Raw genomic sequence first — 19,274 nt, 5'->3', positions numbered from 1 at the left:
TGTTACATTCTTTGGGGGAAAAAATAAATTAGAGATATATGCATTTAAATGGGAGTATCTGTGCCATTCCGCTGCATTGGTTATAAAGCACAATGGGGCAGATGTATTAACCTGGAGAAGGCATAAGGAAGTGGTAAACCAGTGATAAGTTCAAGGTGACAAACGCACCAGCCAATAAGCTACTAACTGTTAATTTACATATTGGAGCTGATTGGCTGGTTTGTTTATCACCTTGCACTTATCACTGGTTTATCACTTCCTTATGCCTTCTCCAGGTTAATACATCTGCCCCACTGATCCTTATGGTTACATGCATTTTAAACAAGGTTTTTCATGGCCACTTACAGTGTTCGGAACCTCTTGTAAAACACAATACACAATCCTGCAAAATATCAGTGTATTTTCTTCAACAAGTAGATACAGTATTACTAACTTTAAGTCTCATTTATATTTGGATGTAAGTTATTTTTAGGACACGCCTCTCAGATGTAGCAGTACATGTCCACGCTGAGAGGTGTTACTTTCACAATCTCCCTTAAATGCTTTTTCAAAAGTAGGCAATTATCCATTAGGGTGCCACACCTATACTAGGGGAGCATGTACATTTTAGTCACAATATGATATGACAAAAATTCTTCAAGAGACAGCACATATTAATTTGATATGCAACACTTGTACATCTATGTATGAAGGAGTCTGAATCTGTATAAGGGGAGCTACGTTGCAGCAGTTGCTGCTTTTTTTCATGGTAAATTCCATTGTGCTTTATCTGTGAATTTGTGAATACCGTATTACTAATTCCTGTTCACTTAAAGTAACACCCCAGTGTCTCTAGTACAGATCGATTAGTGTTTTGCTGCTTCTGTGGTGTGAATAACATGCAAATGTAAATGAAAAGTTGATGCTCAGCATGGCTCTCTTGTACCATAATGCATGGCATATTGACGCTAGGAGGTAAATTTACTAAGAATCGTATATTTCACACGTGTTTGTCCGAGATCAAACATAGGTGGGATCAATCAAACACAGGAGTATTCTTGTAAATAAAATATGGAAATGTACTATGCTCCCGTGTTTTGGGGGATTGTGTTTTCTGATGGTGTATAGTAACATAGTAACGTAGTAACGTAGTTGTTGAGTTGAAAATAGGCAAAATGCCGTTTGGGTTCAATCTGTATTCTGTATTAAGCTGTGCACATTATAATGCACCAGCTGAAGTAATATTTCATACCAATTGACAACTATATTTCGTATACTCCCAGATACTTAATGTCAATATATGAAATGATATAGCTTTGGATAGTTTTTTCAGCTAGAAAACTGTCCAATCTGTTTTTAAATGCATTTACAGAGTCCACCATTATTACCTTCTCCAGCAGGGAGTTCCAAATCCTTATTGCCCTTACGGTGAAGAACCCTTTCCTACGTTTTGTATGGAATTTTCTCTCCTCTAGCCTCAGTGAGTGTCCACGTGTCCTATACAGAGTTCTATTAATAAACAAATCCCCTGCTAACTCCTTGTAATGACCCTTTACATATTTGAAGATATTAATAATATCTCCTCTTAGACGCCTCTCTTCTAGTGTATACATATTTAACCTAGTGAGCCTTTCATCGTACTCCAGTGTCTCTAACCCTTTAATTAGTTTAGTAGCTCTCCTTTGAACTCTTTCGAATACCCCGATATCCTTTTTAGAATATGGTGCCCAGAATTTAACACAATATTCCAGATGCGGATATACCAATGATTTGTACAGCGGCAGGATTACATCCTCGTCCCTTGTCTCAATACCCCGTTTTATGCAAGCAAGGACTTTACTTGCCTTCTACACTGTATTTTGACACTGTGTACTGTTATTGAGCCTATTATCAATAAGCACCCCCAAATCTTATTCCACTACTGTTACCCCTATATTTTCCCCATTAAGTGAATAGGATGCAAGTTTGTTTTTAATCCCACAATGCATAACTTGGCAATCATATATTACAGGCGTGTTTCAGGCAAGAATAGCATCACCCCTGTAAATGGCTTGTTTTGAGTCCGGTCTGTATTTTTCAATTGCTCCCATATTCCGGTCCCTGTTTGCAAAATGTACATACACCATTGTGTATGTTGTTATTAAATTGATATGTTAATTCTTATGAAAAGTGCTTCCTTTTCATTTATGTTTAAATGTTAACAAAAGAAGGTTTACATGAAATTTTTTTGTGATTCATAACTACAAAACTCATTTAAATATTAATGTTTTTAACTATCCATGGGCAAGGTATATGTGCATTTATTTTAAACAATTATATGGTGAACGTAAATTTTAAAAAAGTCACAACATCTTCACATTTCAAAATAACACAAAAAAGGACCTGTGTATTTACATTTTATTAAGTTAAAACTAAAATGAACATGTATGGTTATTGTAACAAAAATATATAGTTTTTTTTATTAATAAGTATATTGGTTATGCTTACTGATTTTTTTGTTAAATGAGAACTTTGCTGTTGTAAGTAATGAAATTATCATGGGTGATTTTGTAAATATGCTGCTGGTGAGGTGGTGCATTTGAAACTTCTATTTTGGGGCGAATTTGGACACTTTTTTGGTGTGTATGCAAACACAAATCTTGATACATTGTCGTGTTCTGTTTTTCTTGAAAAGTACTTCAGAGGTTGGCTAATGGTGTATTTGATCGTATTTATGATTATATCCATGTTTTTTACTTCTATTTGAGCCAACACTCCCGTGTTTTGTCTTTGGTAATTTTCTGTGATTTAAAAAATAACCAAACACTCCAGTGTTTGCATATTTGGACAAACACAAAGCTTAGTAAATTTACTCCTAGGTGTGAGGACAGATCTGTAGCCTATACTTGTCTCCCTTTAAAAGGAACAGAATAGATCTTATAAAAATAGCATAATTACTCTGATGTCTAGACCATTTACAAGGAGTACGGGGGGGATTTACTAAAAGTCAATGTAAGCTATTTAAAACCAATGAAATTCAATTAAAATCTTTCTTAATTAGTGTTGAGTTTCAGGAGCTGAAACATATTTGCTGACATGTGATATTTTTATATTAATTTTAAACATGTGTCTTTTGGCCATGAAAGTACAACATCAATTTTGATCCATTTAGATTGATTTGAAATCTATAAAAATCGTTCAAAATCGACCTTTTCGTAAATTTCCTCCACAGGACCTTTTCAGCAAGATGGAAGCATCGGATTGCATGAGTGAAGCAAATAATGAATAAAGGGGCAGCTCTGCGCAGCAGAGCGAACGGGTCCCTGCTGCGCAGGCGCTGGTGCCTTTGTGCGCCTGCGCATGCGGGACCACAGACGGCCGTGGCAGGACAGCGATCGCCTCTGCCTGATTGACAGGCAGAGGCGATCGATAGGCGGGAGTGGGCGAAATGGCAGCGTTTGGCCACCGTTTTGTGGGCGCGGTCCGGCCAACGCAGGCGTGGTCGGAGCGAACGGGGGCGGGCTGCAGTGGCTGCGTGATGTCATATGCAGCTGCTGCGGGCCAGGGAGTGAGAGTAGCTCCCAGCCAGCTCGCTAAAGCTGCGCTGGCCGAGAGTTACTCGTGAAGTGCAAAGGCATTGCCGCTGTGTGATGCCTTTGCACTTCTGCGAGGGGGGGCCGGATTGACATGCGGGGCGGACTAGCCCCGTGCTGGGTGTCCCCCCGCATGTCAGGAAAGTTGATCGTAGCTGTGCAAAATTTTGCACAGCTTCTATCAACTCGGAATGACCCCCAAAGTGTCTTTATCCTACTAAATGAGTCCTTTGTAAGGGAGGTTTCTTATTAAAAAGTCTCCCAAATGTTAGTGAAGATGAATAGGCCAGTCCAATGACACTGCCATTTTCATCCTGAAATCAGAAAGCTGATTTCTGTTTACTGCCAAGAAAGTTTTGTTCTCTCACATTGTCAGTTGTCAGGCTGTCACATGAAACATGAAAAACACCCACACAACAGCTGTTCTAGGAATCAGTGAATCCTTTTTCATGTGTAAAGTACTAAGTGTTAGAATATAATAAATAAATGTATTACCTTGCCAGAATGAAATGTGTCTGTAGCTTGATACAAATACAGAAAAGCTGTAAACAAACTACAAAAAAATAAAAAGTAGCCACAAAATATCATTTTAGTCTTTCAAAATTGAAATATATGTTTATTTTGTACATGACAAAATGTGAATTTTTTCATTGTGCACTTTGATTTAATTATTTATTTATTTGAAATTTTACTTAGAGTGGTTCGGGTATTATAAAAAGTGAACACACCCTAATTTAAGTAATCCAAGTGTTTACAACTCCCAACTTGGGTCTTCCAAGAACAAGGAACTATATCATTTTCGAAGAGTCGGATCTTGCGTGTTATGTATTGTTTATAAAAGTCCTTTCCTCATGATAAGATGTAATTTCCCATTGGAAAGCGGAGGTAGAGGGCATGTGATGGGGCTCGAGCACTGTAAAAAAATGCCACTAGCATACCATCAATTCACCATTAGGGTGCCATTAGGAGCTGTGTGGTGTTGCAAAAAAAAAGTAAATCAACTAAAAAGCTCTCGTTTGATGTTAAAGTTAACCTGCACTTTTATTTTATTTCCTAAAGCAAAATCTTTTGCAGTATTGCTTGTCACTTTTGTATGAGCCTGGGCAGATACAGTGTTGATTTTAGATTATTTGTCCAACAAACTACTGCTGTATGTGTGAGCTTTGAATGTGGGAAAAAGTAGAATAAGTGGCCTGACTGTCACTGGCTGGATTCTACTGGGCAAGTGGACTGACCGCACCAGGGTCAAGGTGAGTAAATGTGAGTGTGAATGTATGTATTAAAGTTTTAATGACTATGGTGTGTGTGCCTTGTGGTTATTGTAATATTTATTTAAAAGGGGTCTGTAGGTACCATCAGGCCCTAAATGCCCCGCATGTTGGTACTTGTGGTTCTCCAAGCACCAAAATGCAGGGGAGGCTTGCTTGGACCTGTAGTCTGCTTGTAAAAGACAATATTATTTCTACTTTTTACAAATACTAAGCTATCAACTTGACACCCACTACCCAGGGGTGCAATGGATATCCCTGGGATTCACCCTACCCCAGGTGCACCTCAGGAGGGGGGACCCCTTTATTGTGGAGCCCCACTTTTCTTTGAATCCAAGGGCTGGGGTGAATAGTTGGAAGGATAAATGCTTTGGCCGGTGGATCCCATCAAGTGTGACAAGTGGCTGTTGCATAAACCCCAATAGTAAGAGCAGATGTGGTCCTGGAAATATGGGAGATGGCACCAGGATCATCTCAATGGCCTGTTGCTGGTCCATTTCCCCCACACAATCTTTTCTCTGTATTTCTTGAACCAGTACCATACCACAAAGCCCAGTGCTGGTTGTGCTTTTAGGGAGACCCCACAGCAGTTTTCTTTTGTAGAATAAACTCTTTAATTCACTTAAAACACAAAAGCCTGAATTGCAGCTAAATTTGCACCTACCAGCATGAACAACATGATTCCTATCACATCAGATAACACAACTAAGTCCAACGGGATTCTTTGTAATTTTGTGATTTGATGCAGAAAAACAGTCTGGTGATAAGAAGCAATTAGGCATTGCACCCACACACGATTCTTAGTAAATTTCCCCTTTGTATTATTATTAAGAGTGACACTGTGTATAATAGGGTTGTGTTACTGGGTACATGGTATTCCCATTATATGCACTAGAAAAATAAAAAAAATAAAAATATATATATTATTTTGTTGGTATCAACATCATTTTCCAGTCTTTTAATATAAATTCATAGTAAAGGTCACAGTCAGCTTTCCTCTCACTATCTCGGTGTATGTTCACTTGGGGGGAATTCAATTGTTTAAAAAGTCAGTTGGGCGTCTGTTTTTTCCTGTCTATCAGATAGGAAAAAACAGACACCCAACAGACTTTTCAAACAATTGAATTTCCCCCTTTGTGTTGTGCCCATTGCCTTACACCTGGTTTAAAAAAAATAAAGCCAATGGATCAGTCACTAGAAGAAGAGCAGTAGCAGCCCAGTACTAGTGCTGCAGCTGCTGTCAGTCATAGTACTTCTTTAACATCCACTAAAGGTGGTCAAGGGGAAGAAGGTGTCTAATAGGGCACATCAAATCTAAACAGTTTTACATCATGGTAAAGAAAACATTACCTCTAACTTCAGAGGAAAATTTACTGGCAAAAACTGCAGTGGCAAGGAAAGGATCAGACCATGGCTTTTCTTGGCCAGTGATGCTGCTGCTACTGATGTTTCATGCAATAAAAGGTCTATTGTGAAAGCCAGGGCCAAACACAGGCATCTTCTGTAACCTCACATTCAACACCATCTTGCTCTAAATCTAGATATGTCACATTTAAAATAGGCAAATCAGTGCACAAAAAATTATATAGCTATATCGGTCATCGGTTGTGCTGCAAGGCCAATGCGATGTGTCAGATATATCGTTAGTACACACTAGCCAATGGACCAGTAATATATAGGCCCTTCAATTGAATGGCCAATACTGTATATTGGCCCTCATACCGAGTTGATCACTCGCTGACGATTTTCACAGCACAGCGATCAGTTAAAAAAATGGCAAAACTGCACATGCGTACGGGCCGCAGGGCGCACGCGCAATGTACTTTCACACAAAACTATACAGTTTTACACAAGGTCTAGTGACTCTTTTTCGTCGCTCTGTTGATCGGTGAGTGATTGACTGGAAGTGGGTGTTTCTGGGTGGTAACTGACCGTTTTGCGGGAGTGTGCTAAAAAACGCAGGCATGTCAGATGAAAACGCAGGCGTGGTTGGGGAAATGGGGGAGTGGCTGGACGAACGCAGGGTGTGTTTATAACGTCAAAGCAGGTACTAAACAAACTGCAGTGATCGCAAGGAGTAGGTCTGAAGCCACTCTGAAACTGCTTGGGGAAAAAATCTGCACTGTTCTGCGATCCTTTCGGTCGCACTTCTGCTAAGCTAAGATACACTCCCAGAGGGCGGCGGCTTAGCATTTGCACAGCTGCTAAAAGCAGATAACGAGCGATCAACTCGGAATGATGGCCATTGGGCAGTGTATTCGCACCTTAAGGCTGAAGAACAAATTGTGTGCTCACAAACTTTACAAATTCCTGAAGAGAGTCTAAGGGTGTCCACAACTACTATGTGTGAGTCTGACATTTCTGATTGTGACACTGTAATTGTATAGAAGCATCCATCCACCATTTCTGACCCCTCTGCAAATGTGCAGATGAGTAGTAGTAAAAGTAAGGATAGTGATGGTTTAGAGTCAGACTTGGAAATTAAGGATGTTACTGTGGAAGTTCAACAAGATGAGAGAGATATTTGTTTATCTGATGCTAATGAGGATGTTGATCATGAATACGTTGGAGAAGACAAAGTTGATCAAATTTAGGAGGTGGATGTTGTTTGTGTCAAAGTACGTCAACCACCAGTGGCAGCAGTTCTTGCCAGTCATGATAAGAAGGACATTGATATGCCTGGGCATAGAACCTGAAAATCCACCTCTTTCATGTGGATAGTATCCAAATCCTGGCAACATTTTTCAAGGCATCTGTACCATTTGTGAGGCTAAGGTAAGTAGAGGTAGGGACATTAACCATCTAGACACCTCGTCCCTGTTACATCATTTGCAGTGAGCTCATGCAAATTATTTTCCAAAATCTGAAAAATCCTATAAAATAATAACAAGTAGTCTAGCATCAGTAACCAGGAGTTTGGACCAATATATGCACTCTCCACCACCAACATCCTTTTCATCAACCTCTTTATTAATGACCTCCATGCTACTAAATCTAAGGGACATTACTCTCTACTTATGCTACTTGATCTCTCTGCTGCTTTTTACACTGTGGACCATCCTCTCCTACTGCAAATCCTTCACTCCATTGGTCTGCGTGATACTGCCCTCTCTTGGCTGTCTTCCTACCTCTCTGACCAATAATTCTCTGTCTCCTCTCATGACTCCACCTCCCCCTCACTTCCACTAACTGTAGGTGTACCCCAAGGTTCTGTCCTTGGTCCTCTTCTTTTCTCTCTCTATACGTCCTCACTAGGTAAGCTCATTAGTTCTTTTGGTTTCCAATATCATCTCTATGCTGATGACACTCAAATCTATCTTTCCTCTCCAGACCTCTCCCCTGCTCTCCTCACTCGTATTTCCAACTGTATCTCTGCTATCTCTGTTTGGATGTCCCAGTGCTTTTTTAAACTTAACATGTCTAAGATCGAGCTGATCATCTTCCTTCCCGCATAACCTCACCTCCTACAATCTCATTATCTATTGATGGCACTACTATCTCCTCTTGCCCCAAGTATGCTGTCTTGGAGTAATCCTTGACTCCTCCCTCTCCTTTGTCAGTATCCGGAGCCTTGCCTCCGGCGGGGGTACCCAGGGGTTGCCGTGCCAGTGGTTAGCGCAGCTGCGCTGACAGGGAACTGCTGGCGGTGGGTCCTATTGGACAGGTGTGTGACTTCCGGGGTCTGGGGTCTGGAGAGCCGGGCTCTGTAGCAGGAGTTGCTGCAGCAGGGTCCTCTAGTGTGACACAGCCTCTCAGTATGTCTCCTGTGCTGGGGGCAGCCATGTTGGAGACCAGAGAATTACCAATGAGGTTCCCATTCGGTGTCCAGTAAATCCTGTGTGATTTCCCCTTACAAAAGGGGGCTGGCCCAGAGGGAGAGTACCAGTGCTTCAAGTTAATTTCCTGTGAAAGGTTCTCAAACTCTGTGCTCCCAGGTTGCTTCTCGTGTCCTGATCCTGGTTGCTTTCATCTGTCGGTACTCTAACGCTGCTGCAGTCCTGTTGTCTAAGCCCGTTGCCACTCGTGAAAGCACTCACGGGTCCCCAGGTCGTAGAGGTGCTTCGGGTGCTAACGTTGGTTCCCGCAGATGTCTCCTCACCTCAAGCCACAGTATCCACTTCTTCAAAGTCAAAGCTCTCCAGCCTCGTCTTTCAGTCACCAACTACAACATCCACTTTTTCAAAGTCAAAGTTTTTCAGACTTGTCTTTCTATCATAAACCACAGTACTTCAGTTCTTCATTACCGGAGTGTTTCAGCTTCATTTTTCAAGTCGTATAACCATAGACTCCAGTTCTATAATTCAGTTTCTTTCAATTCCCCAAGTATTTGTGCACAACCTGTATTCATTAAAACTACAGTTATCTTCTTACAGAGTCCTCCTAGTTCCTTACGCCCTCCTGCCAACGCTACCACTTAATTGGGCCGCCACCTTATGAGGAGGAATTACATTCAGCCACTTCATTTATTCACCTCACAGGCAGCCGTCCCTTCAGCCAAAACTCGGTTGTCGGAACCCCAACTTACGCCAAGCGTGACATCCTTCAAACCACACATTCAGCACCTCTCACAAACATGCCGTTTTCATCTAAAAAATATTTCCAGGATCAGACCCTTTCTGACCCAGGATGCTACTAAGACTCTTTTCCACTCACTGGTCATCTCAAGACTGGACTACTGTAATCTCCTCCTGATTGGCATTCCTGACAAATACCTCTCTCCACTCCAATCTATCCTCAGTGCTTCTGCCTGGCTAATTTTCCTCACCAAATGCACTACGTCCACCTCTCCTCTCTTACAAGACCTTCACTGGCTCCCCTTCCCTTTCAGAATCCATTTCAAGCTTCTCACACTCACTTACAAATCCCACTCTTCTCCCATCTACATCTCTGACCTTATCTCCCTTTACACTCCCACCCATCCTCTTCGCTCTGCTAATGCACGCCGACTGTCCTGCCTACAGATTACTTCCTCCAACTCCTACCTCCAAGATTTTTCATGTGCTGCACCACGTCTCTGGAATTCCCTACCTCTCCCCCTCAGACACTCCACCTCTCTACAAAACTTCAAACGGGGTCTCAAGACCCACTTCTACACCAAATCCAGCCAAATCTCATCCTAACCCTCTGTTCCACGCTCTCTATGTACCCCATCTGTGTCACCCCTGTCTGTCTACCCCTCCCCTTTAGAATGTAAGCTCTCATGAGTAGGGCCCTCTTCCCTCATGTGCTTATCCTTTTTCTTACTTTAATAATCTTCAGCTGCACCAAGTCCAGCAGTCTTCTGCCACCTGATACTTATTCCAGTGTCATCTGCTCATGTAGCTATGTTTATTTACCCTGTACTTGTCCTATATTGTCGTCAACTGTAAGTTGCTGTTTTCCTGTTTGATTATTTGTTTGTACTCTATAATTGGGAGCTGCGGAACCCTTGTGGCGCAATATAAACTAAGGATAATAATAATAATAAGGATCAGAGGAAGTACTGCTGTACGCTGTTTGTAAAGACTAACTGATTCTCCACATATCCAGGATTCCCAGAAGAATCCTTCCATGCTAGGGCTGCTGCTGCTTGGGGTGACTCGTCATCCCAGATGGGGACCAAGAAGACTAGTAGTTTCAAACAACAATTGACTGAAACAAGCATTTGCAAGAGGAACCAAGTTTTACAGTTGCTATCTTGTTGCACAGTGAATCATTGAAGCTATGATGGCTATGTTGGCATTAAATCTGTGTCCAGTATCCACCATTAGTGCATCTAATTTAAGACAAGGTCATGTGTCCCCACTACCAAATTCCATCTCATTTCCATTTTCCCAGAACAGCAATTCCTCACCTGTACCGGTAAGTGAAAGAAAAAGCTATTATTTGCCTACAAAATGCTATTGTACCGACATCCATACAATTACACATATGTGGACAAGCAGTAGTAGTTACACTAGTCATAGTACTTCTTTAACATCCACTAAAGGTGGTCAAGGGGAAGAAGGTGTCTAATAGGGCACATCAAATCTAAACAGTTTTACATCATGGAAAGAAAACATTACCTCTAACTTCAGAGGAAAATTTACTGCCAAAAACTGCAGTGGCAAGGAAAGGATCAGACCATGGCTTTTCTTGGCCAGTGATGCTGCTGCTACTGATGTTTCATGCAATAAAAGGTCTATTGTGAAAGCCAGGGCCAAACACAGGCATCTTCTGTAACCTCACATTCAACACCATCTTGCTCTAAATCTAGATATGTCACATTTAAAACAGGCAAATCAGTGCACAAAAAATTATATAGCTATATCGGTCATCGGTTGTGCGGCAGGGCCAATGCGATGTGTCAGATATATCGTTGGTACACACTAGCCAATGGACCAGTAATATATAGGCCCTTCAATTGAATGGCCAATACTGTATATTGGCCCTCATACCGAGTTGATCACTCGCTGACGATTTTCACAGCACAGCGATCAGGTAAAAAAATGGCAAAACTGCACATGCGTACGGGCCGCAGGGCGCACGCGCAATGTACTTTCACACAAAACTATACAGTTTTACACAAGGTCTAGTGACTCTTTTTCGTCGCTCTGTTGATCGGTGAGTGATTGACTGGAAGTGGGTGTTTCTGGGTGGTAACTGACCGTTTTGCGGGAGTGTGCTAAAAAACGCAGGCATGTCAGATGAAAACGCAGGCGTGGTTGGGGAAATGGGGGAGTGGCTGGACGAACGCAGGGTGTGTTTATAACGTCAAAGCAGGTACTAAACAAACTGCAGTAATCGCAAGGAAGGAGTAGGTCTGAAGCCACTCTGAAACTGCTTGGGGAAAAATCAGCACTGTTCTGCGATCCTTTCGGTCGCACTTCTGCTAAGCTAAGATACACTCCCAGAGGGCGGCGGCTTAGCATTTGCACAGCTGCTAAAAGCAGATAACGAGCGATCAACTCGGAATGATGGCCATTGGGCAGTGTATTCGCACCTTAAGGCTGAAGAACAAATTGTGTGCTCACAAACTTCACAAATTCCTGAAGAGAGTCTAAGGGTGTCAACAACTACTATGTGTGAGTCTGACATTTCTGATTGTGACACTGTAATTGTATAGAAGCATCCATCCACCATTTCTGACCCCTCTGCAAATGTGCAGATGAGTAGTAGTAAAAGTAAGGATAGTGATGGTTTAGAGTCAGACTTGGAAATTAAGGATGTTACTGTGGAAGTGCAACAAGATGAGAGAGATATTTGTTTATCTGATGCAAATGAGGATGTTGATCATGAATACGTTGGAGAAGACGAAGTTGATCAAATTCAGGAGGTGGATGTTGTTTGTGTCAAAGTAAGTCAACCACCAGTGGCAGCAGTTCTTGCCAGTCATGATAAGAAGGACATTGATATGCCTGGGCATAGGACCAGAAAATCCACCTCTTTCATGTGGATAGTATCCAAATCCTGGCAACATTTTTCAAGGCATCTGTACCATTTGTGAGGCTAAGGTAAGTAGAGGTAGGGACATTAACTATCTAGACACCTCGTCCCTGTTACATTATTTGCAGTGAGCTCATGCAAATTATTTTCCAAAATCTGAAAAATCCTATAAAATAATAACAAGTAGTCTAGCATCAGTAACCAGGAGTTTGGACCAATATATGCATTCTCCACCACCAACATCCTTTTCATCAACCTCTTCATTAATGACCTCCATGCTGCTAAATCTAAGGGACACTACTCTCTACTTATTCTACTTGATCTCTCTGCTGCTTTTTACACTGTGGACCATCTTCTCCTACTGCAAATCCTTCACTCCATTGGTCTGCGTGATACTGCCCTCTCTTGGCTGTCTTCCTACCTCTCGGACCATTAATTCTCTGTCTCCTCTCATGACTCCACCTCCCCCTCACTTCCACTAACTGTAGGTGTACCCCAAGGTTCTGTCCTTGGTCCTCTTCTTTTCTCTCTCTATACGTCCTCACTAGGTAAGCTCATTAGTTCTTTTGGTTTCCAATATCATCTCTATGCTGATGACACTCAAATCTATCTTTCCTCTCCAGATCTCTCCCCTGCTCTCCTCACTCGTATTTCCAACTGTCTCTCTGCTATCTCTGTTTGGATGTCCCAGTGCTTTTTTAAATTTAACATGTCTAAGATCGAGCTGATCATCTTCCCTCCCGCATAATCTCACCTCCTACAATCTCATTATCTATTGATGGCACTACTATCTCCTCTTACCCCAAGTATGCTGTCTTGGAGTAATCCTTGACTCCTCCCTCACCTTTGTCAGTATCCGGAGCCTTGCCTCCGGCGGGGGTACCCGGGGGTTGCCGTGCCAGTGGTTAGCGCAGCTGCACTGACAGGGAACTGCTGGCGGTGGGTCCTATTGGACAGGTGTGTGACTTCCGGGGTCCGGGGGTCTGGAGAGCCGGGCTCTGTAGCAGGAGTTGCTGCAGCAGGGTCCTCTAGTGTGACACAGCCTCAGTGTGTCAGAGGCCAGAGCTGGGCTAAAGCTGTATTCTACAGCTGAGTATGTCTCCTGTGCTGGGGGCAGCCATGTTGGAGACCAGAGATTTGCCAATGAAGTTCCCACTCGGTGTCCAGTAAATCCTGTGTGATTTCCCCTTACAAAAGGGGGCTGGCCCAGAGGGAGAGTACCAGTGCTTCAAGTTAATTTCCTGTGAAAGGTTCTCTAACTCTGTGCTCCCAGGTTGCTTCTCGTGTCCTGATCCTGGTTGCTCTCATCTCTCGGTACTCTAACGCTGCTGCAGTCCTGTTGTCTAAGCCCGTTGCCACTCGTGAAAGCACTCACGGGTCCCCAGGTCGTAGAGGTGCTTCGGGTGCTAACGTTGGTTCCCGCAGATGTCTCCTCACCTCAAGCCACAGTATCCACTTCTTCAAAGTCAAAGCTCTTCAGCCTCGTCTTTCTATCACCAGCCACAGTATCCACTTCTTCAAAGTCAGAGTTCTCCAGCCTCGTCTTTCAATCACCAACTACAACATCCACTTTTTCAAAGTCAAAGTTTTTCAGACTTGTCTTTCTATCATAAACCACAGTACTTCAGTTCTTCATTACCGGAGTGTTTCAGCTTCATTTTTCAAGTCGTATAACCATAGACTCCAGTTCTATAATTAAGTTTCTTTCAATTCCCCAAGTATTTGTGCACAACCTGTATTCATTAAAACTACAGTTATCTTCTTACAGAGTCCTCTTAGTTCCTTACGCCCTCCTGCCAACGCTACCACTTAATTGGGCCTCCACCTTATGAGGAGGAATTACATTCAGCCACCTCATTTATTCACCTCACAGGCAGCCGTCCCTTCAGCCAAAACTCGGTTGTCGGAACCCCAACTTACGCCAAGCGTGACATCCTTCAAACCACACATTCAGCACCTCTCACAAACATGCCGTTTTCATCTAAAAAATATTTCCAGGATCAGACCCTTTCTGACCCAGGATGCTACTAAGACTCTTTTCCACTCACTGGTCATCTCAAGACTGGACTACTGTAATCTCCTCCTGATTGGCATTCCTGACAAATACCTCTCTCCACTCCAATCTATCCTCAGTGCTGCTGCCTGGCTAATTTTCCTCACCAAACGCACTACGTCCACCTCTCCTCTCTTACAAGACCTTCACTGGCTCCCCTTCCCTTTCAGAATCCATTTCAAGCTAATCACACTCACTTACAAATCCCACTCTTCTCCCATCTACATCTCTGACCTTATCTCCCTTTACACTTCCACCCATCCTCTACGCTCTGCTAATGCACGCCGACTGTCCTGCCTACAGATTACTTCCTCCAACTCCTACCTCCAAGATTTTTCATGTGCTGCACCACTTCTCTGGAATTCCCTACCTCTCCCCCTCAGACACTCCACCTCTCTACAAAACTTCAAACGGGGTCTCAAGACCCACTTCTTCACCAAATCCAGCCAAATCTCATCCTAACCCTCTGTTCCACGCTCTCTATGTACCCCATCTGTGTCACCTCTGTCTGTCTACCCCTCCCTTTTAGAATGTAAGCTCTCATGTGTAGGGCCCTCTTCCCTCATGTGCTTATCCTTTTTCTTACTTTAATATTCTTCAGCTGCACCAAATCCAGCAGTCTTCTGCCACCTGATACTTTTTCCAGTGTCATCTGCTCATGTAGCTATGTTTATTTACCCTCTACTTGTCCTATATTGTCGTCAACTGTAAGTTGCTGTTTTCCTGTTTGATTATTTGTTTGTACTCTATAATTGGGAGCTGCGGAACCCTTGTAGCGCAATATAAACAAAGGATAATAATAATAATAAGGATCAGAGGAAGTACTGCTGTACGCTGTTTGTAAAGACTAACTGATTCTCCACATATCCAGGATTCCCAGAAGAATCCTTCCATGCTAGGGCTGCTGCTGCTTGGGGTGACTCGTCATCCCAGATGGGGACCAAGAAGACTAGTAATTTCAAACAACAATTGACTGAAACAAGCATTTGCAAGAGGAACCAAGTTTTACAGTTGCTATCTTGTTGCACAGTGAATCATTGAAGCTATGATGGCTATGTTGGCATTAAATCTGTGTCCAGTATCCACCATTAGTGCATCTAATTTAAGACAAGGTCATGTGTCCCCACTACCAAATTCCATCTCATTTCCATTTTCCCAGAACAGCAATTCCTCACCTGTACCGGTAAGTGAAAGAAAAAGCTATTATTTGCCTACAAAATGCTATTGTACCGACATCCATACAATTACACATATGTGGACAAGCAGTAGTAGTTACACTAAAGATTAATGGGCAAATTTATTTATATTTTTTTTACTAAAATAATGTGAAAAAAATGTTTTATACCCTTTTCACATTATATTAGTATCACCTGAATATATTAAAGGGGATAAACTTCTCCAAACACATTAATTCATTTTTCTTTTAATAACCAGATCACATTTGCCATACTTATAATGGAAAATGCAATCTAACCAAATTTATTATCTTCAGATAGTGTAAACACAGGGCTCACTGTGGATCCTGTACTTCTGCACAGCTTTCTCTGCCTGCAGCTTTCTCTTCCTGATTGATGGGCAGAGGCAGTCGTGGGGCAGGAGGGGGCATGCTAACGGCATTAGAATGCCATTGCCGGGGTGAATGGCATATCCTGACTGTGGCGGTGCACGGAGGCATGTCCGGACCATTGGGGGGGTGGGCAACACGCTGCTGCTGTGACCCGATATGTGGCGGTTAGCCCCCTACCATCATGCAGGAGCTGCTCTACAGGGAGCTACTTGTCAGGTACAAAAGCATCACCGCCGTGCGATGCTTTTGTACCTGTGTGGGGGGGGGGGGGGTAGGTCCTGACATGCGGGGTGGACTAGCCCTGTGCTGGGCATCCCCCGCATGTCAGAGAAACTGATCGTAGATGTGCTAAATTTAGCACATCTACGATCAGGTCTGAATTACCCCCTATGTGATCAGCTATGTGTGTCTGATGGGCACACAAGCTGATCAATGTGAAAAAACTTAAATAACTCATACTCACCTACCAAGGATCAAGGATCGGTGCCCTGACAAGGGATACCAGTCATCGGGGCTCCATGCTGTTTCTGTGACCCCAGTGCAATAAAGTTATTCTGCAAAGCTGTATCTGACTTTTCAGGTCTGGAGGTCACAGCAGGGAGCCCCGATGACCGGCAACCCCCCCCCCCCCCCCCCCCCCGAAGCACTGATCCCTGTTGCTGGCACATGCACAGCACATACTTGGGGTATTTTGTACAAAAAATACCCCGTTATTTCTGCGACGTGGCATCACAGGGACAGAGTTTTCTTGCAAGCTTTGTCCCTACATGCGATTATTGATACATCCATGCAATGTAATCAATAGTCGCATTGCAAATTGGGTACATTTTATCACATCAGATCTCCGATACTGATGGTGATAAATCAGCCCCTAAATGACTGAGAAAGCCCACTGGGTGGGTGTACTTCCTTCAGCAGCTGAAACACGCTGCTCTCTGTATTACTGGCTTCACTAATACCCCTTTCAGACTGTCAAAAATTTCCGGGGTTATTGCACATGAACGCGCATTAACCCGGGAAATTGCTCAGTGTGACAGGGTACAGGAAGAATATCACGGGATGAGCGTCCCAGCATTTCATCCCAGGTCTCGACCAGGGTTGAATCCTGGATAGTCCCGGGATGCAATGTAGTGTGAATGGGGCATACCCGGTATTCAGTACCCAGGACTGTTAAAAGGCCTCTCATTGTAGCTTTCTTGGGCTCAGAAAAGATGATGTCATCATCCAGAGCCTGGGGAAGCATCCAGAAGCAGAGGAGACAGTCATGGTGACCTGGACAGATCAGGAGATGAGAGAGCTGCTCACCATAAGGGGTGAGGAGGAGATTAAAAAACAGATCACAGGTACGGTGAAGGATGCTGTCATTTATAAAAACATTGCAAAGCTGCTTGAAGCAAGAGTCATTAGGGGTAATTCCAAATTGATCGCAGCAGGACATTTTTTAGCAGTTGGGCAAAACCATGTGCACTGCATTGGGGGCAGATATAACATTTGCAGAGAGAGTTAGATTTGGGTGGGTTATTTTATTTCTGTGCAGGGTAAATACTGGCTGCTTTATTTTTACACTGCAATTTAGATAGCAGATTGAACTCACCACACCCAAATCTATCTCTCTATGCACATGTTATATCTGCCCCCCCTGCAGTGCACATGGTTTTGCCCAACTGCTAACAAAGATCCTGCTGCGATCAACTCAGAAATTGAATTACCCCCATTATACGTACACAACAGCAAGTTGTAAATAAAATGAAAACTCTAAAGAAACAGTTCTTGAAGGTGCATGACAACAAGAGTGGGGCAGGCAGGATCGAGTGGCAATACTATGATATCTGCGCAAATGTCTGTGGACACACAGCTATCTGCAATCCTGTGAGTCTGTCTTCAAGTTCACAGTACACTGCTACAGAAGACAGTCAAGGTCCTGAAGATACACAGACAACCAGTGAAGTCTGCCTGCCATCACCACTGATTGAGGACACACCTGAGAACAGCGAACATGAACATGACACATCCACCCACCTGTCCACGCATACATCAAGACATGATGACAGCATAACTGACACCATTGATGAGGTCGTGGAAGCTGGGTACTGTGACAGTGGGAATGTGCAAAGTGCTGTTGCCGTCACCCCATCTTTGCAGAAAAACAGTAAGTATATTTTTTAAATTTTTAAACACACATATGAGCCAGTGTTAAAGGTGGGTGGCCGTTTTCTCCACTGCTGTACTTCCCCAGTTTTTTTAAACAACATGTGGTGATGATATTGTCAATCATGATCCTGAACAGCTGACCAGCATTGCCGCACTCAGAATGCCTGCATTGAGAACCACGGGATATAGTTTTCACGGCTTTATATATACATCAATGTAACTTTTTTGCAGAGTTAAGTTAGTGTGTAGGTGGGTTGATGCCACAAACACGTTTGCTAATGCTGCTATTTTTATGTACGCTCATTTGTTTTATCTTATCTTCACAGTTTTCAACGTTCCACCAAGAAGAAAGAAACTGAACAAAGCGGAGCAAGTAGCTAAAGCCATGACAAATGTCCTTGTTCAACAACTCAGAGAGATGGACACTGCTATGTCCGCACAGGAGGATGCAAGGCTCGACAGGTTTATAGAGGCCAAGCGCCAAATGCAAGACACATTTATTACCCAAGTCATGACAATGCAGGAACGCATGAATAGAGAGCAGCATGAGCGTCATAGGGAATTGCAACAAATGAACATGTCATTCTTTGAACGTTTGATGAATACTCTGAGAGCTCCAACCTAACACCACAGCTCACAATACCCTGAGCAGGGTTTTTCCACATTTAATCCTGGCCCATACTATGCCCCAAGTTCTGCAGCATTTAACGCACAAAGTTCAGAGTTTAGTGTATACCGCAATTTAACTTGTGCTTACGGGCACATTTATCAATGAGTAATACATTTCACTGTGAGTGATAAATTGCAGCATCCAAACAGCTCCCAGATGTTTTTCTTTTTTCTTACAGATGGCAGTTAGGAGCTGTTTGGCTGGGCAAATTATCACTCACAGTGAAATGTATCACTTGTTGATAAATAACCACAGTGTGGTTAATTACAAAGTGTTTATGAACAACTGTTTGTGCATTATGTTAAATTATAATGTTTTATATGGTTTCTAATGTTTATTTTGTATAGTGTCTACAAACCTTCAAACAAACGCTTATTTTTGTATTGTATACAGTAATATACTACAGGGACACTGTGGCTATACATTGGTGTATTGTATCTACAGGCCTACCAGTGTGCTTTCATTTTTGGAATTCAAAAGTTATGTGAAACTATATGCATAATGTACCCAAATGTGTGTATCAGTAGACCATGTTTTCTTTGTTTGGGAACGAATATAGAAACTATTGTTTCACCATATATAAACATGCAGTTTGTGTATATATGGTGAA

At 42.7% G+C, this 19,274-nt stretch overlaps 1 protein-coding gene across 3 annotated transcripts in view; it reads left to right on the top strand.

The window, feature by feature from the left end:
* DOK6 (docking protein 6) overlaps window positions 1-19,274 on the top strand; it is a 799,313-nt gene that overhangs the window by 459,761 nt on the left and 320,278 nt on the right. The gene's annotated exons all lie outside the window — the stretch shown is intronic.

Source organism: Pseudophryne corroboree, chromosome 5, assembly GCF_028390025.1.
Source record: "Pseudophryne corroboree isolate aPseCor3 chromosome 5, aPseCor3.hap2, whole genome shotgun sequence".
Classification (NCBI taxonomy): Eukaryota; Metazoa; Chordata; class Amphibia; order Anura; family Myobatrachidae; genus Pseudophryne; species Pseudophryne corroboree.
Note: the sequence above shows the minus strand (reverse complement) of the source record. Positions and strands in the feature narration are given on the sequence as shown.